We start from the raw sequence: 17,896 nt of genomic DNA, 5'->3' as shown, positions 1-17,896 counted from the left end.
ATTGCACACGGTGATCTTAAGCTTTTGTGCGGCTTCTCGGCCAAGGATACCCATTTCATGAAGCTCCCGACGAACACTTATTTTGCTGATGTTGCTTCCAGAGGCAGTTTGGAACTCGGCAGAGACTATTTGTACGTGCTACGCACTTCAGCACTTAGCAGTCCCGTTCTGTGAGCTTGTGTGGCCTACCACTTCGATGCTGAGACGTTGTTGCTCCTATAATTTTCCACTTCACAATAACAGCACTTACAGTTGACAGGGGCAGCTCTAGCAGGGCAGAGATTTTACAAACTGACTTCTTGGAAAGGTGGCATCGTATTGAAAGTCACTGAGCTCTTCAGTACAGCCTATTCTATTGCCAATGTTGGTCTATGGAGATTGCATTGCTGTGTGCTCAATTTTATACACCCGTCAGCACCGGTTGTGGCTTAAATAGCCAAATCCATTCATTTGAAGAGGTGTCCATATGCTTTTGGCCATGTAGTAACTTTTGATTTCCATGGTCAGAAAAAGGAAGAGAGAAAAAAGAACAGTAGCCACTCCTCCTCTCCTCTCCTCTCCTCTCCTCTCCTCTCCTCTCCTCTCCTCTCCTCTCCTCTCCTCTCCTCTCCTCTCCTCTCCTCTCCTCTCCTCTCCTCTCCTCTCCCCTCCCCTCCCCTCCCGTCCCCTCCTATTTGTATTTTAACATTTTTGATTGATTTACTTTTTACCCCATTTTTGTGGTATCCAATCGGTAGTTAGAGTCTTGTCCCATCACTACAACTCCCGTATGAACTCGGGAGAGACGAAGGTCGAGAGCCATGCATCCTCCGAAACACCAAGCCGCACTGCTTTTTGACACACTGCTCGCTTAACCCGGAAGCCAGCCGCACCAATGTGTTGGAGGAAACACTGCACAACTGGCGACCTCATGGGTCTCCCGGTCGCGGATAGCTGCGACACACCCGCGATCAAACCTGGATCTGTAGTGACTTCTAAAATGGATTTAAAAAATACTAAATTCTCAGCAATCTACACACAACAGGTTTTTAGATTTTTTTTCAAATGTATTAAAAAAACAAAAAACAGAAATACCTTATTTACATAAGAATTCCGACACTTTGCTATGAGACTTGAAATTGAGCTCAGATGCATTCTGTTTCCACTGATCATCCTTGAGATGTTTCTACAACTTGATTGGAGTCCACCTGTGGTAATTCAATTGATTGGACATGATTTGGAAAGACACACACCTGTCTATATAAGGTCCCACAGTTGATAGTGTATGTCAGAGCAAAAACCAAGCCATGAGGTCAAAGAAATTGTCCGTATAGCTCCGAAACAGGATTGTGTCGAGGCACAGATCTGGGGAAGGGTACCAAAACATTACTGCAGCATTGAAGGTCCCCAAGAACACTGTGGACTCCATCATTATTAAATGGAAGAGTGGTAGAGTGGCCAGACGGAAGCCACTACTCAGTAAAAGGCACATGACAGCCCGCTTGGAGTTTGCCAAAAGGCACCTAAAGGACTCTCAGACCATGAGAAACAAGATTCTCTGGTTCGATGAAACCAAGATTGAACTCTTTGGCCTGAATGCCAAGCGTCACGTCTGGAGGAAACCTGGCACCATCCATACGGTGAAGCATGGTGGTCACAGCATCATGCTCTGGGGATGTTTTTCAGCGGCAGGGGCTGGGAGACTAGTCAGGATCGAGGGAAAGATGAACGGAGCAAAGTACAGAGAGATCCTTGATGAAAACCTGCTCCAGAGCGCTCAAGACTTCAGAATGGGGCAAAGATTCACCCTCGAACAGGACAACAACCCGAAGCACACAGCCAAGACAACGCAGGAGTGGATTTGGGACAAGTCTCTGAATGTCCTTGAGTGGCCCAGCTAGAGCCCGGACTTGAAGCCGATCAAACATCTCTGGAGAGACCTAAAAATAGCTGTGCAGCAACGCTCCCCATCCAACCGGACAGAGCTTGAGAGGATCTGCAGAGAAGAATGGGAGAAACTCCCCAATACAGGTGTGCCAAGCTTATAGCGTCATACACAAGACTCGATGCTGTAATCGCTGCCAAAGGGTGTTTCAACAAAATACTGAGTAAAGGGTGTGAATACTTATGTAAATGTGTTATTTAATTTTAAAATGTCTAAACTTGTTTTTGCTTTGTCATGATGGGCTATTGTGTGTAGATTGATGAGGGAAAAAAACAACTTAATCAGTTTTAGAATAAGGCTGGACTGTAACATTTGGAAAAAGCCAAGGGGTCTGAATACTTTCCGAAGGCACTGTAAGGGCATGAACGATTCATACATGCTTATATACGTTACCTGCAGGCTTCACGTAAAGACTACCAAAACAATCACTACCTCTAACATCCATAGTCCAGCAATAGTCAGACAAATAATGTGAAAGACTGGAAACCAAGACTAGTCCAACAATATGATGACTGTGAAATACTGTACCATAATGCTATTATTGAATCTAATGAATGTGATGAGTTATTTCTAAGCATTAAACCAACTATTTTAATAAAAGTCTAAGGATCTACTTTCACAGCCTGATACCATATGTGCATTAAACAGATCTCCACTTTAATAGAGTGCTTGTTGCATTCAGAAATCCCTCTCTCGCTTTCCCCCCTCTTTCCTTCTCCCTTTAAAAAACTTTGTGAGGAGTTTTCCCTGGCCTCAAAGTCAGTAAGACACAAGAATTTCTATTTCCGAGTGGAAAAAAAGATTCATGAAAGAAACTCCTTTGGATTGAAACAGAGTGGGAGAGTGTCTGTGCACTCATCAGCATGCTATGCTTCGTTGTGGACCAGTTATGGTGTCCTCTTGTCATATCTTTGATGCTTTTATTTTGGAAGTATAGAAGTAGACGGGTAGGTAAATAAAGAGGACACAGTAGGAAAAGTGGACACAGGTGGTCACCTGGGTCCAAATATTTTTGTTATGTGTCGGACCCCAGTAAGACTAGCTGTCAAATCAAAAATATACGTTAGGAGCCAGGTGTGGTACCACTAGACTATGCTCTGCAACCCGTCTCTTTCTTTAAAAGAGAGAGAGGGGAAGAGAGGAGAAGAGATGAGAGAAGAGAGGGCAAGAGAGGAGAAGAGGGACATAAAGGGGAAGAGAGGAAAAGAGGGACATGAAGAGAGGAGAAGAGGGACATAAATGGGAAGAGGGACATAACAGGGAAGAGAGGGGTAGAGGAACATAAAGGGGAAGAGAGGAGAAGAGGGACATAAAGGGTAAGAGAGACAACAGGGAAGAGAGGAGAAGAGGGACAGAGGGGAATAGAGGAGAAGAGGGACATAAAGGGTAAGAGAGACAACAGGGAAGAGAGGAGAAGAGGGACAGAGGGGAATAGAGGAGAAGAGGGACATGAAGGGGAAGAGGGACATAACAGGGAAGAGAGGAGAAGAGGGACAAAGGGGAAGAGAGGAGAAGAGGGACATAATGGGGAAGAGAGATAACGTGGAATAGAGGAGAAGAGAGAAAGGGCAAGAGGGAAAGAGAGGAACAAATAGGGAAGGAGAGGGGAGGAGAGGGGAAGAGAGGGAGAGAGGGGAAGAGAGGAGATGAGAGGAGAAGAGAGGAGGAGAGGGAGTCAGATAGGGGAAGAGAGGGAGTCAGAGAGGGGTAGAAAGAGGGTACAAAGAGAAGGGGAGAGAGGGAAAGAGGGAAAGAGAGGGGAAGAGAGAGGGGAAGAGAGGGGAAGAGATGGAAAGAGAGGGGGAGGGAAATATAGGGGAAGAGGATAATAGAGGGGAAGAGAAGGAAAGAGAAGGAAAGAGAGGGGAAGAGCAGAAATAGAGCGGAAGAGAGGGAAATAGAGGGGAAGAGATGGAAAGAGAGAGAAGGGAAGAGAGGGGAAGGAAAAAGGGAGGAAGAGAAGGAAAGAGAAGGAAAGAGAGGGGAAGAGAAGGAAATAGAGGAGAGGGGAAAAGGGGGAGAAAGTTTCCAGAGCCAAAACAAACATAGTGATTAGGGTTAACCTGATTATAAGCCGTCATGCCTCATCAGGCACTTACTTTACTTAGGCCCCAGGCTTGGAGGAGCTGCAACGTTATACAGCTTATCCAATATAACATACATTCCTGAAAATCTGGGAACTTTGGGAAAGTTTATGTAACTTTGCAACCCTAATCAGAAAACCACCAACTCTGATGCGGAACGGATGACAGTTTGTTTTTTTAACAAGACAACACAAAGACAACAAACATAGCTAGTGCCTAGTCATTAAACAGACATCTTAACTACTGAATTGAGCAAAGCCATGTGCAATAAGTCTTTGCCCTGCGTAGTTTCCGGCCCCAAATGACTTGTCTTTGTTGTTGCCAAGATGCTTACTTAAAACTTTTTCCGTGCACAACAAAAAGACAAACTGCTGGAGTTCCAGCCAAGTCTAAGATCTCCTTATTTAGAATAGATAGGCTGGGATGGCTTAAAGAAGCAGAGGGGAGAGAACTGCTCAAATGACGTCACAACTCGTCCTAACCCTCTCTGGACACAAACTTTGTTTCCCCATGTCTCCAATCGTCAGAAGCTTCTGTTAAAACTATTGAAGCAGACTTCAGGAAAATTGGAATTGAATTCAGACTGAATTGAAATGGAACCAATCCCCACCCTGGAAAGCATGGGGATATAAAGCAAACATATAGAGTCACATGTTCTGGGACTTCCAGGAGAGAATGTGACTAGGAAGTCAAGAGGATCTGCATATGCTCACTGCTCTGTATCTTTGGCCAACAGACAAATAGACAGACGGACAGGAGAGTTCTGTGCAGATGTTCACTATAACAGCGTCACACAATGCCAGGCCAAGAGACACAGCATGTCATCAACCTCATTAACTAGGGTTTTACTATTCCATGAGGCTTGTCACATCATGGACCCTGGAAAACCCTGAGTATGAAAAAGTTCTTATGCCATGATGATAGATCTACTTGGTCACATTATATATGTAACCGATGTGAAATGGCTAGTTAGTTAGCGGTGGTGCGCGCTAATAGCGTTTCAATCGGTGACGTCACTCGCTCTGAGACTTGAAGTAGGGTTTCCCCTTGCGTTGCAAGCGCTTTTGTGGTGCGATGGGTAACGATGCTTCGGTGGGTGTCAGTTGTTGATGTGTGCAAGGGTCCCTGGTTCGAGCCCGGGTTGGGGTGAAGAGAGGGACGGAACCTACACTGTTACATTGGTGCCGTGACCCGGATCATTGGTTGCTGCGGAAAAGGAGGAGGTCAAAGGGGGGGGTGAGTGTAACCGATGTGAAATGGCTAGTTAGTTAGCGGTGGTGCGCGCTAATAGCATTTCAATCGGTGACGTCACTTGCTCTGAGACTTGAAGTAGGGTTTCCCCTTGCGTTGCAAGGGCCGCGGCTTTTGTGGCGCGATGGGTAACGATGCTTCGGTGGGTGTCAGTTGTTGATGTGTGCAAGGGTCCTTGGTCCGAGCCCGGGTTGGGGCGAAGAGAGGGACGGAACCTACACTGTTACATATCTTGTCAATACAAAATTGGTGGAATTACTAATCTAACTAAGTGGAAGTTAAAGCATTACCTAATATTGTTTAAAGAGATGACTATGTCTGTGTAGTGCCTTCTGCATGTTTGTTGAGTGTTTACCATGGTAACGAAAGGCTCAGGACTTCCAGGGGCCAGATCCTGAGGGTCCTGTCTTCTGAGGCACCCAGACACCTGTCTGCTGTGACTCCAGGCCACACGGTTCACTGCCTTGTCATGAGCTGCTTACACATTCAGAGTTGTGCCGGATCAGCATGGAGCTGATGGACAAGTGCAAGGAGTTGATGGAACCACAGTAGTGCAAGGAGTTGATGGAACCACAGTAGTGCAAGGAGTTGATGGAACCACAGTAGTGCAAGGAGTTGATGGAATCATAGTAGTCAGTGAGCCCCTTTTAAGATGAACATCACTTTATTAGTCAGTTGTACACAAAGTCCAACCGAAACTTGAATTCTGCTTTATTCCAACCCCTCTGAAAGACAAGCATACATAAATGTTCATTGTGGCAACCCAAACTGTCATGTACAGTAATGTGCTGGCTCTGATAGTTTCTGAAATAGCACCCTATTCTCTAGTGCACCACAATAATTATACCTATTCTCCATGGTAACACTATTTTCCATAGTGATACTATTCTCCATGGTAACACTATTTTCCATAGTAATACTATTCTCCATACTAATACTATTCTCCATGGTAACACTATTTAAAAAATCAAACAAGAAAAAGAGTATGGCATGTCTTGTACATTGGACGGTGGTAAGAACAACAACTACCACCACCAACACCACTACCACTACCACCACTACTACTACTACTACTACCACTACCACTACCACCACTCCTACACAGACCCTGACATATACTTTCATACACACACTGCTCTAGGATCACTGACATGTCTTAAGTCTCAGGTAGAGTAAGGACAGAGTGGAGGAGAGATCCATGATCATTCATGACCCTATAGTTACCTTGTCTGTCCTCTTACCTCTGCTGTCCTCTAGTGGATCTGGTCTGACAGCTCCCTCCCAAGCCCCGGTCTGCAGTACTGTCCTCTAGTGTAGCTGGTCTCACAGCACCTCCCCAAGCCCTGGTCTACACTGCTGTCCACAGTGTGGTTGGCAATACTAGTCTGTCTTAGCTGTTCAGAACCCAACCACACTGCCTGACTGACTGCTGTTGGTGTTTGTGTGTGGATGGATGGGAGGGCCAGAGATGTAAGATCCTGTGGTCTGCTGACAGCCTCAGGATGCTGAAGAAATTTGGCTTGGCACCTAAAACCCTCAAACTTTTAGGGAGCGCAATTGAGAGCATCCTGTCGGGCTGTATCACCGCCTGGTATGGCAACTGCACCGCCCGCAACTGCAGGGCTCTCCAGAGGATGGTGCGGTGTGCCCAACGCATCACCGGGGGCAAACTACCTGCCCTCCAGGACATCTACAGTACCCGATGTCACAGAAGGCCAAAAAGATAATCAAGGACAACAACCACCCGGGCCACAGCCTGTTCACCCCGCTATCATCCAGAAGGCGAGGTCAGTACAGGTGCATTAGTGTCACGTACGTCGTAGGAAGGAGACCAAGGCGCAGCATGCGTATCGTTCCACATCTTTATTAATATGTGAAACTATGCAAGACATACAATAAACAATAAACAATACAACAAACCGTGACGACAGAGGTGCAACATGCACTAAATCAAAATAATCTCCCACAAACACAAGTGGGAAATACAACTACTTAAATATGATCCCCAATTAGAGACAACAATGACCAGCTGCCTCTAATTGGGAATCATACAAAAACCCCAACATAGAAAAAAGAAACTAGAACACAACATAGAAAAATTAAACTAGACAAAACCCCCCAGTCACGCCCTGACCTACTCTACCATAGAAAAATATGAGCGCTCTATGGTCAGGATGTGACAATTAGACTGTTAAATAGCTATCACTAGCACATTAGAGGCTGCTGCCTATATACATAGACTTGAAATCACTGGCCACTTGTCACAGGCGTCACAGTGAGTAGATCAAGGTGCAGCGTGGAATATGTTCATCTTGAGTTTAATGAAGAAGAATGAACACTACAAATTAAACAAAAAATGACAGCAGACAGTTCCGTTAGGTACTTACAACTAAACGGAAAATAACTACCCACAAAAAACAAAGGAAAAACAGGCTGCCTAAGTATGGCTTCCAATCAGAGACAACGATAGACACCTGCCTCTGATTGGAAACCATAACCGGCCAAAACATAGAACACAAAACATAGAATGCCCACCCACCTATCACACCCTGTGTCACGGTTGTCATAGGGTAAAGTGGACCAAGACGCAGCGGGGAAATGTGCACTCATCTTTTATTTAAACGGACAAAGAAGGTAAACCAAAATAAATACGTACACAAAAAACACAACGACTAATAACAGGCCGGTAAGGCAACAAAGCTATACCCAGCACAATCTCCCACAAATACTAAAACAAACACATACCTATTTATAGAACCCTCAATCAGAGGCAACGAGAAAACACCTGCCTCCAATTGAGGGTTCAACCCCCAATTAACTAAACATAGAAATACAAATAACTAGACTGAACATAGAAATACATAAACATAGAACAGTGCCCAAAACCCGGAATACTAAATCAAACACCCTACAACTAACATAACCAGCCCGAACCACATAAAACAAATACCCCCTGCCACGTCCTGACCAAACTACAATAACAAATAACCCCTATTACTGGTCAGGACGTGACACCCTGGCCTAGCTAAACAGAGAAAACACAGCTCTCCTAGGTCAGAGCGTGACACCACTTTAATAATGGAACACTAGTCACTGGAATAATGTTTATATATCTTGCATTACTCATCTCATATGTATATACTGTATTCTATACTATTCTACTGTATCTTAGTCTATGCCGCTCTGACATTGCTCATCCAAATATTTACATATTCTTAATTCCATTCCTTTACTTTAGATTTGTGTGTATTGTATTTATTGTGTGTATTGTTGTGAAAGTGTTAGGTATTACTGCACTGTTGGAGATAGAAACACAAGCATTTCGCTACACCTGCAATAACATCTGCTAACCATGTGTATGTGACCAATCAAATTTGATTTGATTTGTAGACAGCTCTTTAAATCAACACAATTCACCTCCAAGAGAATGCATTTAGCAATAGTGGCTTGGAACTATCAAAGCAAGTGTCAGGGATGTGAGTGCATGCGTGTGTGTGTGTGTGCGCACATGCGTGTGTGTGAGGGAGGTTTTGGGTTAGATGGAGTGCAGTTGTTGAGCAAGATGTTATGAACAGAAGCGGAAGACATGTTGTTGTAGCACCCATCTGTGGCGGACAAGTCCTAACTCATGCTCATACCTTGGCAGAGACCCAGAGAATGCTTCACCATCACTGGGAGATCAAAGCATGTTTATCTAAAAGTTAGACAGAGGATATACGTGGATGTTTGGATCTTCTCCTGAGGCATTTCATTTTGAGCCTCTGGACCTGATTCAAATCACGGTTACCATCCAAGATTAAATAAGTAAATCATCATCAGCTAAGTCTACCCTGTATCAACTGTATAGAAAAGCTCAGTTAGTAGCTTGAGTTCAAATAGCATTCTGAAGAGTTTTCACTTCATTCATGCTACATAAATGAAAACAGGGATGGAGCATTAAGGCAACGGCCAGCAACACTCACTCCATCAAACATTTCCTAACATATAGGCCGACGAAGCTAAAGAGGCTGTAAGACAGCGGTCATCAACTAGATTCAGCCTCGGGAAATTTTTTACTTGAGACGGATGGTCAGGTGGCCGGAACAATTACAAATAGCCCAAACAGCTATAATATCTGACTAAAACATAATAATTTCAAACCATGCTTACATTTGTATACGGTCACATACTGTGTATCTCTCTATTATGCGTGGGAACACTTTGGAACAGATTTCTCAAATTAAAATCACTTGGAGCTGATCTGCTGGTGTTTCTACAGTCTTACAGTACATTCGGAAAGTATTCAGACCCCTTGACTTTTTCCACATTTAGTTACGTTACGGCCATGTTCTAAAATTGATTAAAAAATTGTTTTCCCTCAACAGAAATAAATAATTTACATAAGAATTCAGGCCCTTTGCTATGAAACTCAAAATAAATGTCAGGTGCATCCTGTTTCCATTGATCATGCTTGAGATGTTTCTACAACTTGATTGGAGTCCAGCTGTAGTAAATTCAATTGATTGGACATGATTTGGAAGGGCACACACCTGTCTATATAAGGTCCCACAGTTGACAGTGCATGTCTTAGCAAAAACCAAGCCATGAGGTCAAAGGAATTATCCGTAGAGCTCAGAGACAGGATTGTGTCGAGAAACAGATCTGGGGAAGGGAACAAAAACATTTCTGCAACATGGAAGGTCCTCAAGAACACAGTGGCCTCCATCATTCTGAAATGGAAGACATTTAGAACAACCAATCGGGGGAGAAGTTCCTTGGTCAGGGAGGTGACTAAGAACATGACGGTCACTCTGTCAGAGCTCCAGAGTTCCTCTGTGGAGATTGGAGAACCTTCCAGAAGGACAACCATCTCTGCAGCACTCCACCAATCAGGCCTTTATGCTAGAGTGACAAGGCGGAAGCCACTCCTCAGTAAAAGGCACAAGAAAGCCCGCTTGGAGTTTTCCAAAAGGCACCTAAAGACTAAAGACCACAAGATTCTCTGGTCTGATGAAACCAAGATTGAACTCTTTGGCCTGAATGCCAAGCGTCACATCTGGAGAAAACCTGGCACCATCCCTACGGTGAAGCATGGTGGTGGCAGCATCATGGTGTGGGGATGTTTTTCAGCATCAGGGACTGGGAGACAGTCAGGGTTGAGGGAAAGATGAAGGGAGCAAAGTACAGAGAGATCCTTGATGAAAACTTGCTCCAGAGCGCTCAGGACGTCAGACTGGGGTGAAGGTTCACATTCTAACAAGACAACCACCCGAAGCACACAGCCAAGAAAACACAAAAGTGGCTTCGGGACAAGTCTCTGAATGTCCTTGAGTGGCCCAGCCAGAGCCCGAACTTTAACCCAATCGAACATCTCTGGAGAGACCTGATTAAAAAAATTCAGATGACTTGGGGCCAAATAAAATTCCCCGTGGGCCAAAGTTGGCCTGCGGGCCGCTAGTTGGAGAATCCTGCTATATTTTTTGCTGTCTATTTAACACCACAAACCGATGCTGGCACTAAGACCGCACTCAACAAGCTGTACAAGGCCACACATAAATAAGCAAATGCTCATCCAGAAGCGGCATGCCTAGTGGCCGGGGACTTTAATGCAGGCAAAATCTGTTTTAACTCATTTCTACCAGCATGTCAAATGTGCAACCAGAGGAAAAAAAACTCTAGACCACCTTTACTCCACACACAGAGATGCATACAAAGCTCTCCCCTGCCCTCCATTTGGCAAATCTGACCATAATTCTATCCTCCTGATTCTTGCTTTATAAGCAAAAACTAAAGCAGGAAGTACCAGTGACTCGCTCAATACGGAAGTGATCAGATGACGCGGATGCTATGCTACAGGACTGTTTTGCTAGCACAGACTGGGATATGACTGGAATATGTTCTGGGATTCATCCAATGGCACTCATCCAATACCACCTCAGTCACCGACTTAATCAATAAGTGCATTGACGACGTTGTCCCCACAGTGACCGTAGGTACATATCGCAACCAGAAGCCATGGAATACAGGAAACATCTGCACCGAGCTAAAGGCTAGAGCTGACGCTTTCAAGGAGCGGGAATTTAATCCGGACGCTTATAAGAAATCCCGCTATGCCCTCAGACGAACCATCAAACAGGCAAAACTTCAATAGAGGACTAAGACTGAATCCTACGACACCAGCTCTGATGCTCGGCAGATGTGGCAGGTTTGCAAACTATTATGGACTACAAAGGGAACCCCAGTCATGAGCTGCCCAGTGCCGCCAGCCTACCAGACGAGCGAAATGCCTTATATGCTTGCTTCGAGGCAAGCAACACTGAAGCATGCATGAGAGCACCCGCTGTTCTGGATGACAGTGTGAACACGCGCTCCGTAGCCGATGTGAGCAGGACCTTTAAATAGGTCAACATTGACAAGGCCCCAGGGCCCGACGGATTGCCAGGACATTCACTCAGAGCATTGCGGACCAACTGGCATGTGTCTTCACAGAAATTTTCAACCTCTCATTGACCGAGTCTGTAATACCTACATGTTTCAAGCAGACCACCATAGTCCCTGTGCCTAATAATCTGCCTAAATGACTACCGCCCCATAGCACTCACATCAGTAGCCATGAAGTGCTTGAAAGGCTGGTCAAGGCTCACATCAATACCATTAAAACCTTAGACCCACTCCAATTTGCATACCACCCCAACAGAACCACAATCTCAATCGCACTCCACACTGCCCTTTCCCACCTGGACAAAAGGAACAACTATGTGAGAATGCTATTTATTGACTACAGCTCTGCGTTCAACACCATAGTGCCCAGAAAGCTCATCACTAAGCTAATGACTGTGGGACTAAACATCTCACTCTGCAACTGGATCCTGGACTTCCTGACGGGCCGACCCCAGATGGTAAGGGTAGGCAACAACACATCTGCCACTCTGATCCTCAACATGGGGGCCCCTCAGGGGTGCATGCACAGAACAAGCAGTATGGCTGGTGGCATTGTCATGCCGGAGGGTCATGTCAGATGAGCCTGCAGGAAGGGTACCACATGAGGGAGGAGGATGTCTTCCCTGTAGCGCACAGCGTTGAGATTGCCTGCAATGACAACAAGCTCAGTCCGATGATGCTGTGACACACTGTCCCAAACCATGATGGACCCTCCACCTCCAAATCGATCCCACTCCAGAGTACAGACCTCGGTGTAACGCTCATTCCTTCGACGATAAACGCGAATCCGACCATCACCCCTGGTGACACAAAACCGCGACTCGTCAGTGAAGAGCAGTTTTTACCAGTCCTGTCTGGTCCAGCGACGGTGGGTTTGTGCCCATGGGCGACGTTGTCTGCAGGTGTGATGTTCGGATGTACCGATCCTGTGCAGGTGTTGTTACACGTGATCTGCGACTGCAAGGATGATCAGCTGTCCATCCTGTCTCCCTGTAGTGCTGTCTTAGGCGTCTCACAGTACAGACATTGCAATTTATTGCCCTGGCCACATCTGCAGTTCTCATGCCTCCTTGCAGCATGCCTAAGGCACGTTTACGCAGATGAGCAGGGACCCTGGGCATCTTTCTTTTGGTGTTTTTCAGAGTCAGCAGAAAGGTGTTTAGTGTCCTAAGTTTTCATAACTGTGACCTTAATTGCCTACCGTCTGTAAGCTGTTAGTGTCTTAACCTCGTACATCTAGACGTTCCGCTAGCGTAACACCTGCTCCAATATCCAATGATGGTCATGGCGCGAAATACAAAGTCCTTGAATATCCGAAAACTTCCATTTTTCAAACATATTACTATTTTACACCATTTTAAAGACAAGACTCTCCTTTATCTAACCACACTGTCCGATTTCAAAAAGGCTTTACAGCGAAAGCAAAACATTAGATTGTCAGCAGAGTACCCAGCCAGAAATAATCAGACACCCATTTTTCAAGCTAGCATATAATGTCACAAAAACCAAAACCACAGCTAAATGCAGCACTAACCTTTGATGATCTTCATCAGATGACACTCCTAGGACATTATGTTATACAATACATGCATGTTTTGTTCAATCAAGTTCATATTTATATAAAAAAACAGCTTTTTACATTAGCATGTGACGTTCAGAACTAGCATTCCCACCGAACACTTCCGGTGAATTTACTAAATTACTCGCGATAAACGTTCACAAAAAACATAATTATTTGAAGAATTATAGATACAGAACTCCTTTATGCAATCACGGTGTCAGATTTTAAAAAAGCTTTTCGGTGAAAGCACAATTTGCAATATTCTGAGTAGATAGCCCGGCCATCATGGCTAGCTATTTTGACACCCACCAAGTTTGGCACTCACCAAACTCAGTTTTACTATAAGAAAAATTGGATTACCTTTGCTATTCTTCGTCAGAATGCACTCCCAGGACTTCTACTTCAATAACAAATGTTGGTTTGGTTCCAAATAATCCATAGTTATATCCAAATAGCGGCGTTTTGTTGTGCGTTCAAGACACTATCCGAAGGGTAACAAAGGGTGACGTGCGTTTCGTGACAAAACATTTCAAAATATTCCATTACCGTACTTCGAAGCATGTCAAACGCTGTTTAAAATCAATTTTTATGCGATTTTTCTCGTAAAAAAGCGATAATATTCCGACCGGGAAACGCTGTTTTCGTTCAAAGACTAAAAATCTAAAATGGACTCTTCACGTGCACGCGCGCACCAGTCTCATTGTTCTCAGATCGACCACTTACCAAATGCGCTACTGTTTTTCAGCCATGGCCTGCAAAGTCATCATTCAACGTTCTGGCGCCTTCTGAGAGCCTATGGGAGCATTAGAAAATGTCACGTTACAGCAGAGATCGCCTGTTTTGGATAGAGATAACAAAGAAGGCCAAGAAATGGTCAGAGAGGGCGCTTCCTGTTTGGAATCTTCTCAGGTTTTGGCCTGCCAAATGAGTTCTGTTATACTCACAGACACCATTCAAACAGTTTTAGAAACTTTGGAGTGTTTTCTATCCAAAGCTAATAATTATATGCAGATTCTAGTTTCTGGGCAGGAGTAATAATCAGATTAAATCGGGTACGTTTTTTATCCGGCCGTGAAAATACTGCCCCCTATCCATAAAAAGTTAACAACCGTTCCACAGGTGCATGTTCATTACTTGTTCATGGTTCATTGAACAAGCATGGGAAACAGTGTTTAAACCCTTTACAATGAAGATCTGTGAAGTTATTTGGATTTGTACGAATTTTCTCTGAAAGACAGGGTCCTGAAAAAGAGACGTTTCTTTTTTTGCTGAGTTTACATGACACTGATATTTTCCCTATACCCGTCATGAGGTTGCTACAACCGAGCCTATGAAAGAAAGTTTACAAAGTAGGTGCACACAGGTGACAGACAGTGACATTCAATACCACCTTGCACATTCTTGCCTGCATCTAGCTGAGATAGGGTGAAACCATCAGTCCAAGTTGCAAACAAGACTTTCTATTGGTCAAATTCAGGAATGTTCACCCCTGTTCCGTTTGCGAAATGTTTCTCAACAGAATAATCAGAATGAAAACACCCCTGATCACGCGCAAACACAGTTCACTTTCATAGCAGCCACATTGTATTCATTCTCGCATCTGAGTTCTCCTTCTCTCACCTCTTCCCTTTGCTTGTGGACTTCAATGCACAACACATCAGCTATATGTGACGAGGCCAAACCGCTACACACAGGCTACATCCTTGTCACCATATTAGCTAAAGTAACGTCATAGTCAGCATAGCTAATACTATTACTAATAAAACTAACTTGTTAGTAAACCTGCTACAATCATGCAGTAACATTACAGTTTGCAGTCAGTAAGCAGTTACACTGGTGGGCCTCCATAAAACCAAAAGCTTACCTTGACTTGGAAGAGTTCCAGTGTTGTGTTGGATAGTCATAACCAGCTAGCTAACGTAACATCCCTCTGTGTGAGCAGGGTGTTTCAGTAGGCTAAACTACTTGCAGCATTTGCTAGCTAAGTAAGTGAAACTGAAAGTGAAAAAAATGACACTATTTCTCTCTTGCTTCGCCTTCATTTTGGAATGAATTATTTTGTTCAAAATTGTTAAATTATTGTCTTTCTCTCTCTTTGAGTCAACTACTCACCACATGTTATGCACTGCAGTGCTAGCTAGCTGTAGTTTATGCTTTCAGTACTAGATTCATTCTCTGATCCTTTGATTGGGTGGACAACATGTCAGTTCATGCTGCAAGAGCTCTGATATGTTGGAGGTCGTCCTCTGGAAGTTGTCATAATTACTGTGCAAGTCTATGGAAGGGGGTGAGAACCATGAGCCTCCTAGGTTTTGTATTGAAGTGAATGTACCCAGAGGAGGACAGAAGCTAACTGTCCTCCGGCTACACCATGGTGCTACCCTACAGAGTGCTGTTGAGGCTACTGTAGACCTTCTTTGTTTTAATCAATTACTTGGTGACATGCAATTATATTTAGCATAATTTTATCTGAAAAGGATAACTTTTTAAATGTTTTAATAATTGTATGAAATTCACTGAGGAGGACATTCCTCCACTTCCTCCTCTGAGGAGCCTCCACTGCTTTATCTATATTACCTCCTTATATTGTACAATCTGTGTCACTTGAGGGAGGGGGCTATAAAAAAAACAAAGCCCCTAGGCCTATGATTTCTTAATCCGGCCTTGACAACACCTATGTAAAAAGACAGAAAGAATTCAACCAAATCATAATCCATCTAAAAGTTGTAAGGTGTTTATTTCCTCTGTGTCTTATTTCCTTGTCTCAGTACCTCTGACGTGTAACATGCTCTTCAAATGGGTTGAAAAATACCGAAAGTCGTGCCGGGGAGACTGTGTATATTCTAATGAAAACTCGGCTGCTCCTTCACACCACGTTTGTCTGAGCCTGAGAGGGAGAGAGATAAGACATCTAGAGTCATTGATTGGATATGCAGAGATTTATATGAAGGCTCCATTCACCGACAGCATGAAGTATGTAGTTATATTCCACCACATACTGTCATCATTAGGACACTATAGATGTGTGTGTGGGACACTCCTCTTCTCACTGTCAGAACCTTCACTTGTCTGGAGTGGACAGTGAGCTCACTTTTTCCACAGCCATTAAAACGTGTTGTTTTCCAAAAACACTTTTCCTGTCGTCCGCAGACAAAATAATGAAAAGTCAAATAGCCTCGTAACTAAGAATAGCTATAATAATGATAATCAATGTAATGGTCTGGGCGTCGTGGGTGCGGAGTCAGGCGCAGGAAGCAGAAAACTTCAATGCAGTGCTCTTTATTACGCACAAAAAAGAGTAATCGCCCAAAAGGCCGGGCGCACAAAATACAACGTCCCAAATAAACATCCACCACACAGCATAAAGTGGAAAGAACAATTAAGCCCGCGCACAGAACAGGCGGGCATACGGGCTTAAATAGCCCAGCTAACAAGCCTAATAAAACACAGGTGCAACTAATTAGGCAAAACCAACCGAAAAGGAAAAAGGGATCGGTGGCAGCTAGTAGCGTGGTGACGACGACCGCCGAGCGCCACCTGAACAGGGAGAGGAGCCACCCTCGGTAGGAGTCGTGACAGTACCCCCCACCCCGACGCGTGGCTCCCGCAGTGCGCCGACACCAGCCTCGAGGGCAACCCGGAGGGCGAGGCGCAGGGCGATCTGGGTGGAGGCGAAGGAAATCCCTCAACAGTGACGGATCCAGGATGTCCCCCACCGGTACCCAGCACCTCTCCTCTGGGCCGTACCCCCCTCCCAGTCCACGAGGTACTGCAGGCCCCTCACCCGACGTCTCGAGTCCAGAATGGTACGTACTGTATACTCCGGGGACCTCTCGATGTCCAGAGGGGGCGGAGGGACCTCCGGCACCTGACGTTCTTGCAGGGGACCAGCTACCACCGGCCTGAGGAGAGACACATGAAACGAGGGGTTAAAACAATAATAGGAAGGGAGTTGTAATCTGTAACACACCTCGTTTATCCTCCTCATGACTTTGAAGGGCCCCACACACTGCGGACCCAGCTTCCGGCAGGGCAAGCGGAGGGGCAGGTTTCGGGTCGAGAGCCAGACCCTGTCCCCCGGTGCGAATACGGGGGCCTCACTGCGGTGGCGGTCAGCGCTCCTCTTCTGCCGTCCACCTGCTTGCTAAAGGGATTCCTGGACAACCCTCCAGGTCTCCTTGGAGCGCTGCACCCAATCCTCCACCGCAGGAGCCTCGGTCTGAATCTGATGCCACGGTGCCAGGACCGGCTGGTAGCCTAACACGCACTGAAATGGCGACATGTAAGTGGAGGAGTGGCAGAGTGAGTTTTGTGCCAGCTCTGCCCATGGGATGTACCTGGACCACGCCCCTGGCCGGTCCTGGCAATACGACCGCAGAAACCTACCCACCTCCTGGTTCACTCTCTCCACCTGCCCATTGCTCTCGGGGTGATAACCGGAGGTCAAGCGGACCGAGACCCCCAGACGCTCCATAAACGCCCTCCACACACGGGACGTGAACTGGGGACCCCAATCAGAGACGATGTCCTCCGGCACCCCGTAGTGCCGGAAGAGGAATAGAGGTTCCGCAGTCTGTAGGGCCGTAGGGAGACCGGGCAACGGGAGGAGACGGCAGGACTTAGAGAACCGATCCACAACAACCAGAACCGTGGTGT

The sequence above is a fragment of the Salmo salar genome, chromosome 01, assembly GCF_965601325.2.
Source record: "Salmo salar chromosome 01, fSalSal1, whole genome shotgun sequence".
Taxonomy (NCBI): domain Eukaryota; kingdom Metazoa; phylum Chordata; class Actinopteri; order Salmoniformes; family Salmonidae; genus Salmo; species Salmo salar.
The sequence above is the reverse complement of the archived record's forward strand: the minus strand, read 5'-3'. Positions refer to the sequence as shown.